This window comes from Hemicordylus capensis, chromosome 3, assembly GCF_027244095.1.
Source record: "Hemicordylus capensis ecotype Gifberg chromosome 3, rHemCap1.1.pri, whole genome shotgun sequence".
In the NCBI taxonomy this organism is placed as follows: Eukaryota; Metazoa; Chordata; class Lepidosauria; order Squamata; family Cordylidae; genus Hemicordylus; species Hemicordylus capensis.
The window spans coordinates 207,251,845-207,265,794 of record NC_069659.1 but is presented as its reverse complement, the minus strand read 5'-3'; positions in this window follow the sequence as shown (position 1 = coordinate 207,265,794).

Here is a 13,950-nt window from a genome sequence, read left to right as displayed (position 1 = left end):
TGCCAAAAATACTCAAAGGGGTCAGACTGGTTCTGGGCAGACCCATAGTTTCAGACTGTGGATCCATATTAGAAGAACCAATTTATATGTTTTTGGAAACCTTTTAAAAGCAATTTGTGGGTCAAATCCCCTCCCATTTAAAGGATACAACTGATTTCTTGAATAGCATTGACTAGATTGAACTACCTTCACAATTTTTTATCTCATTATATACTAACATTCCTAACGATGATTTTTATGTATGCCTCTACAGCGGCTAGAATTATATATGCACAGAAATGGAAGTCTAGTGAACTGCCTTCAAAAGAAGACTGGGTGTTAAAAAATTTGGAATATGCGGAGATGGCAAAACTTACAGCACAAGAGATCAAAACTTGGAATGTTTTAAAGAAGATTGGAAACCATTTTTGTTGTATCAAAAGAATTACTTTCCTACTATGGACTTGACAGCAGGGTTTGAAATTTAGTATAAATCGCAGGTTGGTTAGATTAATTATGTTTGTAAGGGTTTGAACTTATGTTTTGAATTATTATCATAGCAAGGGTAAACTTTATAGTTGTTGATTCACGAAGAAATGTGAGCGGGAAGTCCACCTTCTATGTGTGTATTTTTAATGAATGATAATATTGCTATTGTTAAAATCAATAAAAATTGAATTTGCAAAAAAAATAAAAAAAAAAATCCTAAAGATGAGGCATTGAATATCATTGAACTGACTGAATAAGAGGTCTATTTTGGAACACCCCACTTCATTCCTCAGGGATTTAGCTGAAATAGCTCTCATAAAGTTTTTTCAGTTTTCTAAAGAATATTATTGGCAGATCTCTAGGATGGCCATGGAGTGCTGATTTCCCCTGGAGTTGGCCAACCTCTTCATGGATAATTTTGAACAACTATATATTGTAAAGGATAACAGCTTTGTGAAGCATATTGGAGCTTATAAGAGGTATCTTGAGAAGCTTATAAGAGGTATCTTCAGCTCAGAACAGAACACAAATGCCCAGAACATTCCATAAGAACAACCAGTCAAGCTGGTTGTTCCAAAGGATTGAGCTCGGAACACTTAAAATTTTCAGAGTACCATTTTGGAGTTAAAAATGGCACTCTTCTGGCCTCTGTGCATGTGCGTCAGCCATTTGCATGGTGCTGCTGACAATTCCCTTGTTTTAATTTGACAGTTTGCCACAACTGTGAGAAACTTTTTTAAAATTAGGAATCCTCCGAATCACTAGGAATATCTCATTGGGTATCATTGGGGATTTCTTCAATTGTAATATGAAGGGAGTGATTTATGTCATTCGGTGCCTGGGATGGCAACCAGGAATATAAAAACAAGGATTATTGAACATAAAAGTTGTATTAAAAGAAGAAAGGTACAGGCACCTTTGTTTAAACATTTTGCTGAACTGAACCATAAAGTGGAGGATCCACAATTTTGATGTGTGGAAAAGATTAGGAACAATGGCAGTACAGTGGTCCCTCGACTTACGAACTACTCGACATAAGTATTTTTCGAGTTACAAACGGCAGTTTTAGATCCGGTTTTAGATGCGGTTTTTTCGACTTACAAATTTTTAGATGGGGTTTCCTCGACTTACGAATTTTACATGCGGTTTCCTTGACTTGCCTGCCTGTTTACTGCCTGTTTATTCTTGAAAAGAAATGTTCCTGTGCAGTTTGCAAGCCTTACTGGGGGTCTGGGTCTTTTTTCTAGGCTCCGGAACGCATTAATCCGTTCCCAATGCATTCCTATGGGAAACCGCTTTTCAACTTACGAACTTTTCGACTTACAAATGTGCATTCGGAACGGATTAATTTCGTAAGTAGAGGGACCACTGTATTAACAATTTACTAGCATGCCAGGAGGTTTTTTTGGATCCACACACTCAAAAGATGGACTTCTTTTGGGTTGAATGAGGTGAACTGGTTTGTTGGATGTTGGGTGTATGGCCATTGTTACTATTATTGGACAAAGATACAAATGTATACTGATTCATTGTATTATGGGGTATGTAATTTGGACATTTGGATTATGAATTACACTAGCTGGGCTGGGCGCAGAGCATCTGTGCCTCTAGTTTGCTGCAGCAGTTTTCTCGCCACCCCCACTCCCACCAGTGCTTATTTTCCCTGCCAGCCAGCCACCCTCCCACTGGCCGCCTCCGCCCACCCACCCCACCCACCAGCCGGTCGCCGCCTCCCGCCTGTCCACCCGCCCGCCACCTCCGCCCATTGGCTGGCCTCCCCGCCACCTCCTCCAGCCAGCCCACCTGGTCACCGCCATCACTTCTTTTCTCCCCTGTCCCTGTCACTATCTGGACAGATGCTTGCGAACTCTCATGAGAGCTGCCATGTATGGGATTAGCAATGGGCATGCCTTAGAGAAATATATATAAAGATACTAAGTATTATGTATTTGACTGCTACTGAGGTGTTAAGATGGTGATACACATAAATATAATAGTTGGAAAGTGAAACATTTGGTTTTGTAGCCTTAGGATAAGTAGTTTCTGAATTAATACGTCTAATGATGACTTGATTAGCAAGCTAGAAGTTGCCGGTTCAAATCCCCACTGGTACCTATACCGGGCAGCAATGATATAGGAAGATGCTGAAAGGCATCATCTCATACTGCGCAGGAGATGGCAATGGCAAATCCCTCCTATATTCTACCAAAAGACAACAACTGAGATCTGTGGTCAACAGGAGTTGACACCAACTCCACGGCACAACTTTACCTTTAGTGGAATTATAGTATACAATTTACAGATGTTGGGGTTACTCTAATGGGAACTGCCTGATACAACAGTATTTAAATGTTTGGAGTCAGTAGGGACAAAATGGTAAGATGAGAAAATGGCTTTATTTTGAACTACAGCATTAGAACATTTAATATACACAATGAGTAAAAATGCCACATTGGGAATATATATTCTAAGTAAAAGAGGAATTGATATATGAGATCCATACATTACATTTTTATCTGTATTTATGATAGCTACCATAGGGTGGGGTGTTGAAGGGCTTTGTGATTACAAATCCCAAGGGGTGTCGTAAAATGTGAATGTTTCTAGAGAGTATTTGATAATAGTATTATACCTGGATTATATTTCTGAGAGACTCTTCTATGGTAGATTTTATCTGTATTTATATTCATTTGCTGTACAGACTGTATTGAGGAACTATAATTTTTGGATTAATGCCACTGAAGGAGGCTGAGCAATAGCCAAAATGTGTCTGGCATATTGTGAAGAACTATTAGACATTTTTCTGGAACGGCTCATATCAACTCACAGATTTTAAAGAAATATCCATGGAGTTTTATTAAGGACATCTCATTGACCTTGATCACACCAACTGAGAACATTAAAAGAGATACTCATTTGGACTTCTTAAATCATAGAATTGTTTATACACTTTTGATGAAAGGAGATCATTTTTATGAATGATTATTTGCAAGGATTTTAATCGTGTCAATTATTATAGGTTATGAATGGGTCAATGAAGGGGTATAAATTATTATGCAAGTTTGATTAAATGAGATACTTCATTCTTTAAGGTTTGTATATTAATTTTTTGGGGGGGTTTTCTTTTGTGCACCCCCCAATTCAACAGCCCAGATGCTGCCCCCTTCCCCCTCATCATCAGCCTTACTCTCTGGGGCACACTGCCAGTGCTTGTTGTTTTCACACTGGTGAGGCAGCATAGAACATGCACCCAGCAGCTGCCGCTTGGCTGGCTGGTCTCACCTTGCTGCTGCTGCATTGCTGTGCCAACACCAACTCTCTGAGGCTGTTCTCATGAGCAGCCCACGTGGAGTGCCGGGATCCGCACAGATCCTGGCACTCCCGCCCAGCCTAACTCTGCTCTTAGCTGAGGTTAAGGGAGCAAGCACTCCAGCTGCTGGAGTCAATGAGTCAAGGAGACACAGATGGGTGCCAAGAGTGCCCATCTGATGGGGAATCCCTCAAGGTACTGTGTTCATTGCAGGGTGTCTTGTAGCATATGAGGAGGCTGGGAAAACTAGTCTTGGTCTCTGTTGCTCCGCGCTGCTGGGAACAGCATGGATAGTCATCCACACTGCTTCCAGCAGTCCAGTGCCCGGCTGCTTTGCAACCTGGTTGTGTGAATGGCCTTTCTCTCTTCCCCCTGCAATTTCTTCTCTCCAGCACCAAACTCAAGCAGTGAAAGGCATCTAGCTGGCACTGGCTATCATCTCGGTGTGGGAGGGCCCTCACAGGAAAAAATAAATAAACAATTAATCCTTGGCAAATTAGCATTGAACAAAGCAAGTTAAACAAAATTAAGCTTTGCTTTCAGTATGGAATGCATTCACAAGAAAGCTGCCATTTAAACATGAATTCCTTGGGACAAAGACCTGTCACTTTGAGCAGGTGTGTGTTGATCATGGTGTCGTAGCATAGCATAGTGGTTAGAATGTTGGACTAGGGCTGCAAGACCTGAGTTCAAATCCCCATTCAGCCATGAAACTCACTGGCTGACTCTGGGCCTGTCACGTATCTCTCAACCTAACTTACCTCACAGGGTTGTTGTGAGGGTAAACATAACCATTTACACCACCCTGGGCTCCTTGGAGGAACAGCGGGATATAAATGTAGATAATAACAATAACAACAATAATAACTCTCCAAGCTTGACCTGGAATTTCTAGGAATCCACATCAATCTCCAGGTGATAGATTGAATGACTATTGAAAGTAATCCTGGAGATTTTAATGGCTTGATATTGTGAAAAATAAGACCCAGGGAGGTCGGGGTGGGGTGGGGGGAGCCTGCTAGAACAGCTTGAGTTCACAACCCAATGTTGGAATAGCAGTGGCAGTAGTACTAGTAGTGTATCCTATATCCTGAGAGTTTAAACAAAATACTAATGTCTGTTTTTGCTCTTGCCTTCAGGGGCATACTATCAACAAGACAAAGGGAGACAAATGTTTCCTGGCCCACAGCCTCTGAGGGCCCCCCAAGGCCAGTCCTTGCCCTCTCTCCAGGCCAGAAATGTGGGCATGAGCGGGTCTTGCCACCTCAACATTTTCTATTTCCCTCCCAGCTGAGCTGCCATCCTTCCAAGCAGATTATCTATGACTCCTTGTCATTCGGGACAAGAGTGACTGCAGCAGCAGAGAAAGGGGAAACTTAAACCAGCCCTGACTCTCCCCACCAGCAGCTGCAGCCGTCTCTAATTTGTCCTCCTCGACTTGAGCTCCACCCGTGTTCGGCAACTGAGTGCAGTTGCTGTACTTTAGGATGAAATTGGGAGCTAGCTGTTCAAGTAGAAAGGAAAGTCAAACAAACAACTCTTATCTGTGTGTTTTTTGTGTGTGATTTGTTTTTTTCCTGCTTCTCACATTTATGGAGTGTGTGTGTGTGAGAGAGAATCTATCCTCAATTGAAAACCTTCCTTTATGTGTCTATGTTTCCCCTCCAAAACCTTGTTTGTGCCTGAACTATTTTTAACTGTTCAAACATGATTTTAAATTATTGGGTTCTTAAGTCCTGATCCATGTGATCTTCCTCTCAGAACTTGCAATGACCTGTTTTCCTCTCTGAGGAAAAGAAAGAGGTGGTGGTGGCAGGGGGTTTATTGGTTTGTTCTTTGGTGGTAATTGTTGAAAATATATTCAACTGTGTTTCATCCAAACAAGTTCTCAAAAAAATGTTCCTTGCTCCCAGAATGGCTCCCCATACATGAGGGTTAGGGAAGAGTGGAGCTAGTCTAGCATCCTGAATAGTTTGCTAATTTCAAACTGGTTTGCCTGGATATTCCTTCACCTGCCTTCTCCAAATGAAAGATATTGGTGGTTTTTTTGTTTTTTTAAAATCTCACCATGCTGTACCCTGGCAAAAATTGTTAAGCTTGGAACAGAAGTTTCCTTTGGAAACCACAGAAGGGGAGGAGAACTGGTCTTGTGGTAACAAGCATGAATTGCCCCCTTGTATTTCACAAAGCTGATACTGTTGTATTATTTGGTTCTGCTGTTTACACCTTGTAACTGTAGTATCCTATCCTCTGTTAATCTGCTGCACTATCTTCCATGTGTCCTTAATGTTCTTCTGCAGCAGAGACATGGGGTCAGGAGAAGGAGAAGAAGGCCCATTTAAAAACTTCGTCTCCAGGCCCACTCCAACCGTATTATAAAGAGCATATCTAGTGTGCCACCAAGTCATTCAATCTGGGCTCTCTGCAGAGTATATCAGTTTGCTGTGCAGCCACATTTTGCATGTTTAGTAGGGCTGTGAAAAGTGGGTCCTCTTTCATTCATTGACCACCTTGGTGCTTCATTGGGGGCCCCCTATTCAATTCAACCCACTGTGTGGAGGGTCCCACTCTGCTTTGGCCTGAATCCTTCAGCCCTCCAGCTGCACTTCAGTGCTTCAGCCCCTGCCCCACCCATTCCCCTTAAAGTACTTAAAGGACTGGGCAGGGCACAGGAAACAAGCCCTTCCTGTGACTTCACTCCTAAAGATAGCAGGCTTCTATTTTAAAATGTCTTCTTGCTGCAGATCCAATGGGCTTCACCAAATTGGCTGCTGAGGGGTATGCAGGGGTGGGTGGAAGTTTATTAATTTCATCACACCAACCCACCTGTTTAAATAATGGTGCAGCAAGACACAGGCCACAGGCAATGCTGGGGCTGGAAAGGGAAGCTCTGTCTTCCCTTCTTTGCACAGGAATATTGCATGGGATACTGTGCAATTACATGCAAACTAGATAGTGTGGGGTCACCACTGAACAGAGCTAATGCTAGTTAGTTTTTTTTTTTTTTAAGGAAAACCAAACTTGCTTTGACCATTATCTCTAAGCACGCAGATTCATGGATTAGGTGTATGATCATGCCCTCCAGTTCAGTTATTAAAATGCTCCAGTTAGAGCTGAAGTAGTGGAAGGAAGTGTTATTGCAATAATTTTTGTTGTTGTCAGGACCTGGCTCCACATCTGAGTTACTAATTCACAGCTTATCTCTTTGCATTCTTCCCTTATTGATTCTCAATTCTAACTGGCATGGTCATTTACTGGTGAAGGAAAGAACCTTCCAGAAGTCATTTACTGTCTGGCTGACTTTCATTGTTTCAGGGTTTGCAGTGTTTAGTTAGAAACTTAGCCTTATTAGGATTTGGGTTCACTTCTTAATCTTGATATATTCATAAGTAATATATTTCATGTTTTGAACATGATGTGATCCACCTACAGCCTTGTGTCCTTAAGACAGTAGGGCATAAAAATAAATGTTTGGAAAGTATTAATGATTGGAAAAGATTAACAAAAGTAGTTCTTGCTTCCAGGCTTTTACATTTAGGTTCCCCCCCAAAAACTGTATGATTGGTTTTTAAAATCTCACAGCGCTTCTCCTTGCCAGCCAACACAGTCCTGTGGATGTCATACTCTGTCCATGTTAGGGATGAATGAAACAGCAATTGTTTTGAATGTTGCCATTAAAATATTAAATGCAAAATTTCAAATGTGAATTTTTACAGTATTATTTATTTATTTATTTATTTAGTAAAATTTTATTATATTCCGCCTCCTCCAAAGACTCTAGGTGGTGAACAACAATGATACCAAAAACAATTAATTAAAAATAAATAAATAAAGGGCAATGCCTGGCGAAACAGGTATGTCTTAAGTAGGGCATTAAAAGCAGCCAGGGAGGGGGCTAAATGAATCTGGGGGGAAGGGTATTCCAAAGAGGAGGGGCAGCCACAGAGAAGGCCCTTCTATGGGCTTGCGCACCACACTACACCAGGACCCGGGATGCTAAGGAGAGCCAGCTGAAAGACCTCACAGGCTGGGATACAACTGGCCAAGAGATGTGATCCTGGAGATATACAGGTGCTGAGCCCATAAGAATTCTGTAGGTGAGAACCAGCACTTTGAATTGGACCCAGAAGTGAACAGGCAACCAGTGCAGCGACTGTAAAAAAGATGTGACATTATCAAATCTACAGCCACCCATAAGGAGCTGGGCCACTGCATTCTAGACTAGTTGAAGCTTCTGAATCATTTTCAGAGGCAACCCTCGATAGAGCACATTAAAGGTAAAGTGTGCCGTCGTTGAGTCGATTTTGACTCCTGGCGCCCACAGAGCCCTGTGGTTTTCTTTGGTAGAATACAGGAGGGGTTTACCATTGCCTCCTCCTGCGCAGTATGAGATGGTACCTTTCAGCATCTTCCTATATCGCTGCTGCCCGATATAGTAGCAGCGGGGATTTGAACCGTCAACCTTCTGCTTGTTAGTCAAGCATTTCAGTAATCCAAATGAGAGGTAACAAAGGCATGAGTGACTGTTGCCAGGGCCTGCTGGTCAAGAAAAGGCCGTAACTGGCAAACCAGCTGAGTTGGGCAAAGGCACCCCTGGCCAAGGCCTCTACCTGCTGTTCAAGCAGGAGCCTCAGTGTTTGAAACCTCAGTCTTTGAAATTCAGCTGTTTTAGGTTGGTGGGCATCATCGTGGTTTTGTTAGCTGCCAAACTGTAAATAACATTGCATGTCAACTATCAGTTACTGTCAAATACTAAATACCAAGGATATTATCTACCCATACCATCTGTACTGTTCTCCCTGTGGGAGTTGGCTGCTGCTGACCCCCCCCCCATGTGATTCCCCCTCAATAGCCCTTCTAGGTCAAGTGGTGCATGTACAGGATTGATTGGATAATTACCATTACTTGTCATCTATCAACTTTGACAAAAATTTGAAAGTGTGACAAGATGGGGGTGGGGGTTACTCTATGCTTTCCTGGGATCTACCCTCAGTAGAGAGCGTGCTTGGATCCCAATTTAGGAGCACTTTGCTCCTTCAAGGTAGGCTGCCACCAGCTGAAGACTGATCTAAAGCCACTGACCAGGCTTAGACATGGCTTCAACAACCTAGAACTGTCTGGCTTGGGACTTAGAGGCATTGTGCAGCCAGAGTCCACATAATCCAGGTCTAGACAACAATATATTCTGAAAACATATCAACAGTAGTGAATGACTTTACGAGGCACACGGGGAAGAGTTTTGCAAGTAACCCTCCAGAACCTTCTAAACCAGACTAAAACCACTTCTAAATATAAGAAATTTATTAAGAAATAAGGGTTGAATACAGAACTGGTCTACAAGGACGGAACATTCTAATATGTCTCCCACCCTTGGAGAGTGTTGTAGCCTCTGAGACTCTAAATCTCAGAAGGAAGTGATCTGACCATGACAAAGGCATAGATGACACATTCCCCCACTTTCCAACCACCTCTGTGAGCTTTGACAGGGAGACAGCTGGGCAGTGGGGAGGGTGGTACACCAGCAGAATCCCCACTCTGTCCTGAGAGCCCAACACCAGGTACAAACACTTTGAACTCACTTGGACAGGGGGACTAAAGAGGAAAATAAAGCTTTTATAAATAACAGTGACCCGCCCTCGGCCCTCCAGCACGAAATACCCAGGTGGACACAGCTTGGAAAGAATACTGTCTCCCAGCTCCCCCACCCAGGTTTCCATAATACAAACCAGGCTGGCCCCTTCCTCCACAATTAAATCATGGATGATAGAGATTTTATTCTGGACCAACCTGGCATTAAACTGCAGCACCAGCAGGCCAAACGAGAAGCTGGTAAAGCAGCCACGGACCCTCCTATTATGGGAACAGAGAAGAATGGATAGGAATAAGAAGCTGAACCACTCTTTGCCCCTTCTAAGGTAAGTGAGGCTTCATACCATACCTTCCCCTACCTGTAACCACTCTAACTGAGGCACCCCAGCTCACCCCTGGTTCACATCCTCACTCAGGCATGTAATTAAATAGCTAAAACTGTACTTCCAACAAGCAGAGTAGAGCCCTTGCCCTGGTGTCGCCCCTTTGGTGGTGAGCTCACTGCTAGGACAGCATGCTCTTTTATACTACCAGCCCAGGAAAGGATGTAAGGCCCAAGAGAAACGGCTGAGTCATCACTCTGGGCCCTCCTGGGAGCTGCATCTCTGCCATCAACATAGGCTGGCAGCAACATTGCTCCCAGAGGTGCACCTAGGTAACTTTGGAGCCTGGACCTAAAGGCCTTTGGAGCCCCACCTCCCCCCACTGCAAGTTAAGCATCATTTTTTAACATGTAGGTTCTTGAGGGCACAAACCACACCACCCAGAACAGACTAAATATTATTTGGGGGCCCCCAAGGGGTGTTGAGGCCCTGGACTTTGGCTCCAAAGTCCAGGGGTGAGAGTGTCTCTGATTGCTCCCAAAGAGAGAGAACCTCAGGAAATACTTACTACAAGCTCTACTCACCGTCTTCCAGGGCAGGATCACACAGGGTAGACGATACACTCCCTTCTTCCCTCTGCTGAGGCTGGTGTATTTGAGATTTGATTTTGAGAATATTTAAGTGTTCGTCTTGTTTGACAAATTATTTAACAAATTGTAATCTTGTTTAATAATAGGCATTTTGACAAAACGGGATAGATGGCATTTATACAAACTGTTCCTTACATGCAGCATTTGGCATAGAATGGATACTGAGAGGGGAACTGTGTGTATGTGTGCAGGGGTGTAGCTATAATAGAGTGAAAGGGTTCAAAGAACACAGGCCCCCAGCTCCTGAGGACCCTCCAGCTCTACCCCTCCCTATTTTCTTCATTATCTCCCTCACTCTGGGGGGCTGCCAGAGAGAGGAGTGAACACAGGCCCCCTCTCCCGTAGCTATGCCCCTGTGTGTGTTGGGGTGTGTGTGATCAGAAACAGCAACAAACTGAAACGGTGTCAGCAATAGTTTTGAAGGACTGCTTTTCTACCCCATCCCACTCCACCCCACCTGCCACCGCTACATAATGCTGAGATTACCTGGTGGGGGAGGGCTGTACTCTGGATTCTGCTTCCATCTTGTTGGCAGGGCGAACCTAAAACAGCCCTCTCCATGGTGGTGCTTAGGTTCTGGAACTCCCTGCCTGAAACCCAGCAGGCACTCTCTGTAAAAGCCTTTCACTAAAGAGTTAAAACTGTCAGGAAAGCCTTTACCATTACTGAACTGCTGTAATTTTACTGCTCTATTTGTGTTGCTGCTGATTTTTTTTTTACATAATTTTTGTATTGTGCTTTAAATTTGTCTTATTTTTCTTATTGTACACCACTTGGTATATTTCTGGGAAAGTAAAATAAAAATATAATAAATAACAAATCAGAAGTCATAAATGCATAACTATGTTGTGAAAAGAGTATAAGGATTGTAAGGGTGGCTTCCCTGACATTCAAAGAGTTGCTGCACCAATCAAGAAGACCCTGCTTCAAGGCCCCATCACTCTCCTCTCCAAACGGGAGACTGGGCAGTTGACTTCAGAGGATGGGCAAGAATGTGGGAGAAGGTGTTCCTTCAGGTAAGACAATGTCTAAGCCATTTAGAGCTGTAAAGGTGGTAACCAGCACATTGGACTGGTAGTGACCTCAAAACACAAGAAAATGGTGTGGACCAGAAAATACAGCCACAAAATTCTGTGCACCAGCAGCAGCTTCCAGACCATAATACCTTGGATACACTGCCTGGATTATTTTAATATGAGCTCCTGTGTTGCGTAGGTGCCTAAAAAAAAACACCTGTGCTGTAAACCAGGAAGTTCCTGGTTCAAACCTTGCATCTGCCACAATCTCACTGTGGCTGTAGGCAAGCTGCTTTCTCAGCCTGTTTTACAATAAGGTTGATAAACCTCTCGGGATAACCTCTACCAGAGGTAGCATATCAGTGCTGTTATTCTTTCTCAGATCCACTCCTGCTCGACCTACTCTCATTCTCCAATGAATGCAATATTTTGCTCACTCCACTCTGTTCAAGCTCTGTCATGTACCCTCATGTTGCTTCCTGGACTGGATAATCAATTTCCTTAACTCCTCTGGTCAAATTGAGCTCATCTCCAGGTGTCCTCTCTTCCGATTTTCTCCTGCAAAACCTTTTCTGCCCTTCCTTACCTTCTGTGATGTGCTAACCTGTTGATTATTTTATTTTTTGTTGTAAGCCACCTTGTGAGAGGCACTCTCTTGAGGAGGACCAAAAGATGGGATAGCAGTATTTTTAAACAAACAAAATAATCTCCTTCTTCCCCTCTTGCTAATGGACACTGATTTTACATCTTGACACCTTGAAAAGTGAGATATTCCTTTGTCAAGCCACATCCATCCTCTGCTCAGTCCAACACAATACTATCTATCAGTCTTTAACTATTTTAAAACAGAAGCGTTAAACTGCCTCTGAGATGGAAGTACTAGATTAAATGCTATTTAAAACAAAAAGTATAGCTGCTAGCCCAAGCAACATAGGTACAGATCCAGCGGGAGGTTATCCTGCACAAGTTTTATGAAATCCCATTCGTTTCAATGAGGTTTCAACCTCCCACTGGCTTGCACTCCCTATCTGCATTTGGGTTTGAATCTTTATTTTGCCCTATCTCACCACAAGAAGAATGAATATGAAAGCAATTAGAAAGCACATATTTTAAAATTGCTTCTAGCTTAGATTTGGCGCGGGGGGTGGGTGGGAGAGGGAAGGAACAGATGCTAAAATGGGCACCGCTGGTGTCATAGGTTAAGTAACGATTGTTTTATAATGGTGGCTTTGTGCAGGAGCAATAAACAGATACCAGGGACAGCAGGACGCGTCCATCAGTGCAGAGCCCTGGCTCTCTGGTGTTTACTGCTGGAGAGAGGATGGATCTGCAGAGAAGCCTGCGGAGGGATAGCAGGGCTTGTGCCAAACGGTCGCACACACAGCACACGTTTTGTGTCTTGGGAATTCCGTACTAAGCAGCTCGCGCTGAACCAAATCGGTATGGCGTGTTGACGATGGTGCTGAAATTGCTCCGTGATCGCCGCCCCCCCCGCTTCCATTTGGGTTTCATTCCCAGGCTGCTTTGGGGATTAAGGCTTTTCTTTTCGATGCCAGTGCAAAAACCATGAGACACATACTCATGTTAATGGCTTCCTGGTGGGTGTTTCGCTTTAAAAGGAAAACAAAACAAGCCCCCACCCCGCGCGCGCTTCTCACATCACGAAGCACCTGTTTCTGCAACTCAACCCTGGCAAGATCGGGCTCGTTGCTTTCCCCCAGAACCCACAGCCTCGGAACACGCTCACCCCGCAACCGCCTCCCCCTGCCAAACATTGCCTTCAGATCCGGGCCTTAATAAACAATAAAAATCCCCAGCCAAATGCTGCGATAATGTCAGTGTTTAATCAGCGTGCGTAGCATTCTCCCCTCTTTTTAGTGTATCAGCCGCCTCTTTGCTCTTCCAAAGAAGAGAGAGACGCAGAGAATGAATGGCAAAAGCGGGTGGGGTGTCTTTTTTCCCTCCCCCCGCCCCGTGTTTTTCGTGGCGTGCCTTCTCTTGGCCCCACCATTAGGTATGCCAGTCACTCAGGTCTGCTGAGAAAAAGAGAGAAGCTGGAACAACATCGGTATATTGGGACTCAAATCGTATTAGCTGGCGGGCGGGGGAGAGACTGACAGCCGGTGCGTCACGCCATTCAGCAACCACCAGGATCACGCTGGGCTTTGAACCCTCCTCTCTTCTGGGTCCCCCTCCCCTCCCCGATTCCTCCTCTCTGCCATCCTGCTGCCTTCAGTCCGCCCAGGGCTCCGCCGCGTCCACGAGAGGAGACGCAGCCGGCAACGCGCGGAGCCCTTCGCCTGCTGCTCTCGGGGCGAGGAGGACTTGTTGGAGTGGCAGGTCACACGGGCTGTGCATTGGCTCCGCCCGCTGCTGCCGGTACCTGTAAAGCGTGTTTGTCTGTCGCTCTCGCCTCCATCTGTTCTAGGCAGGCGGCAGCCTCAGGAAAGCGCGCAAGGCCGTTTGGAGAGGCTTGACGGCGCCGCTGCCGCCAGGGAGAAGAAGCCAGCCGTGGCCCGAGAGGCTGCTGCAGCCGGCCCTCCGCGCTCGGCCTCCAGCAGCAGCAAGGGAGCCCCCCGCCCGAAAGGAAGGAG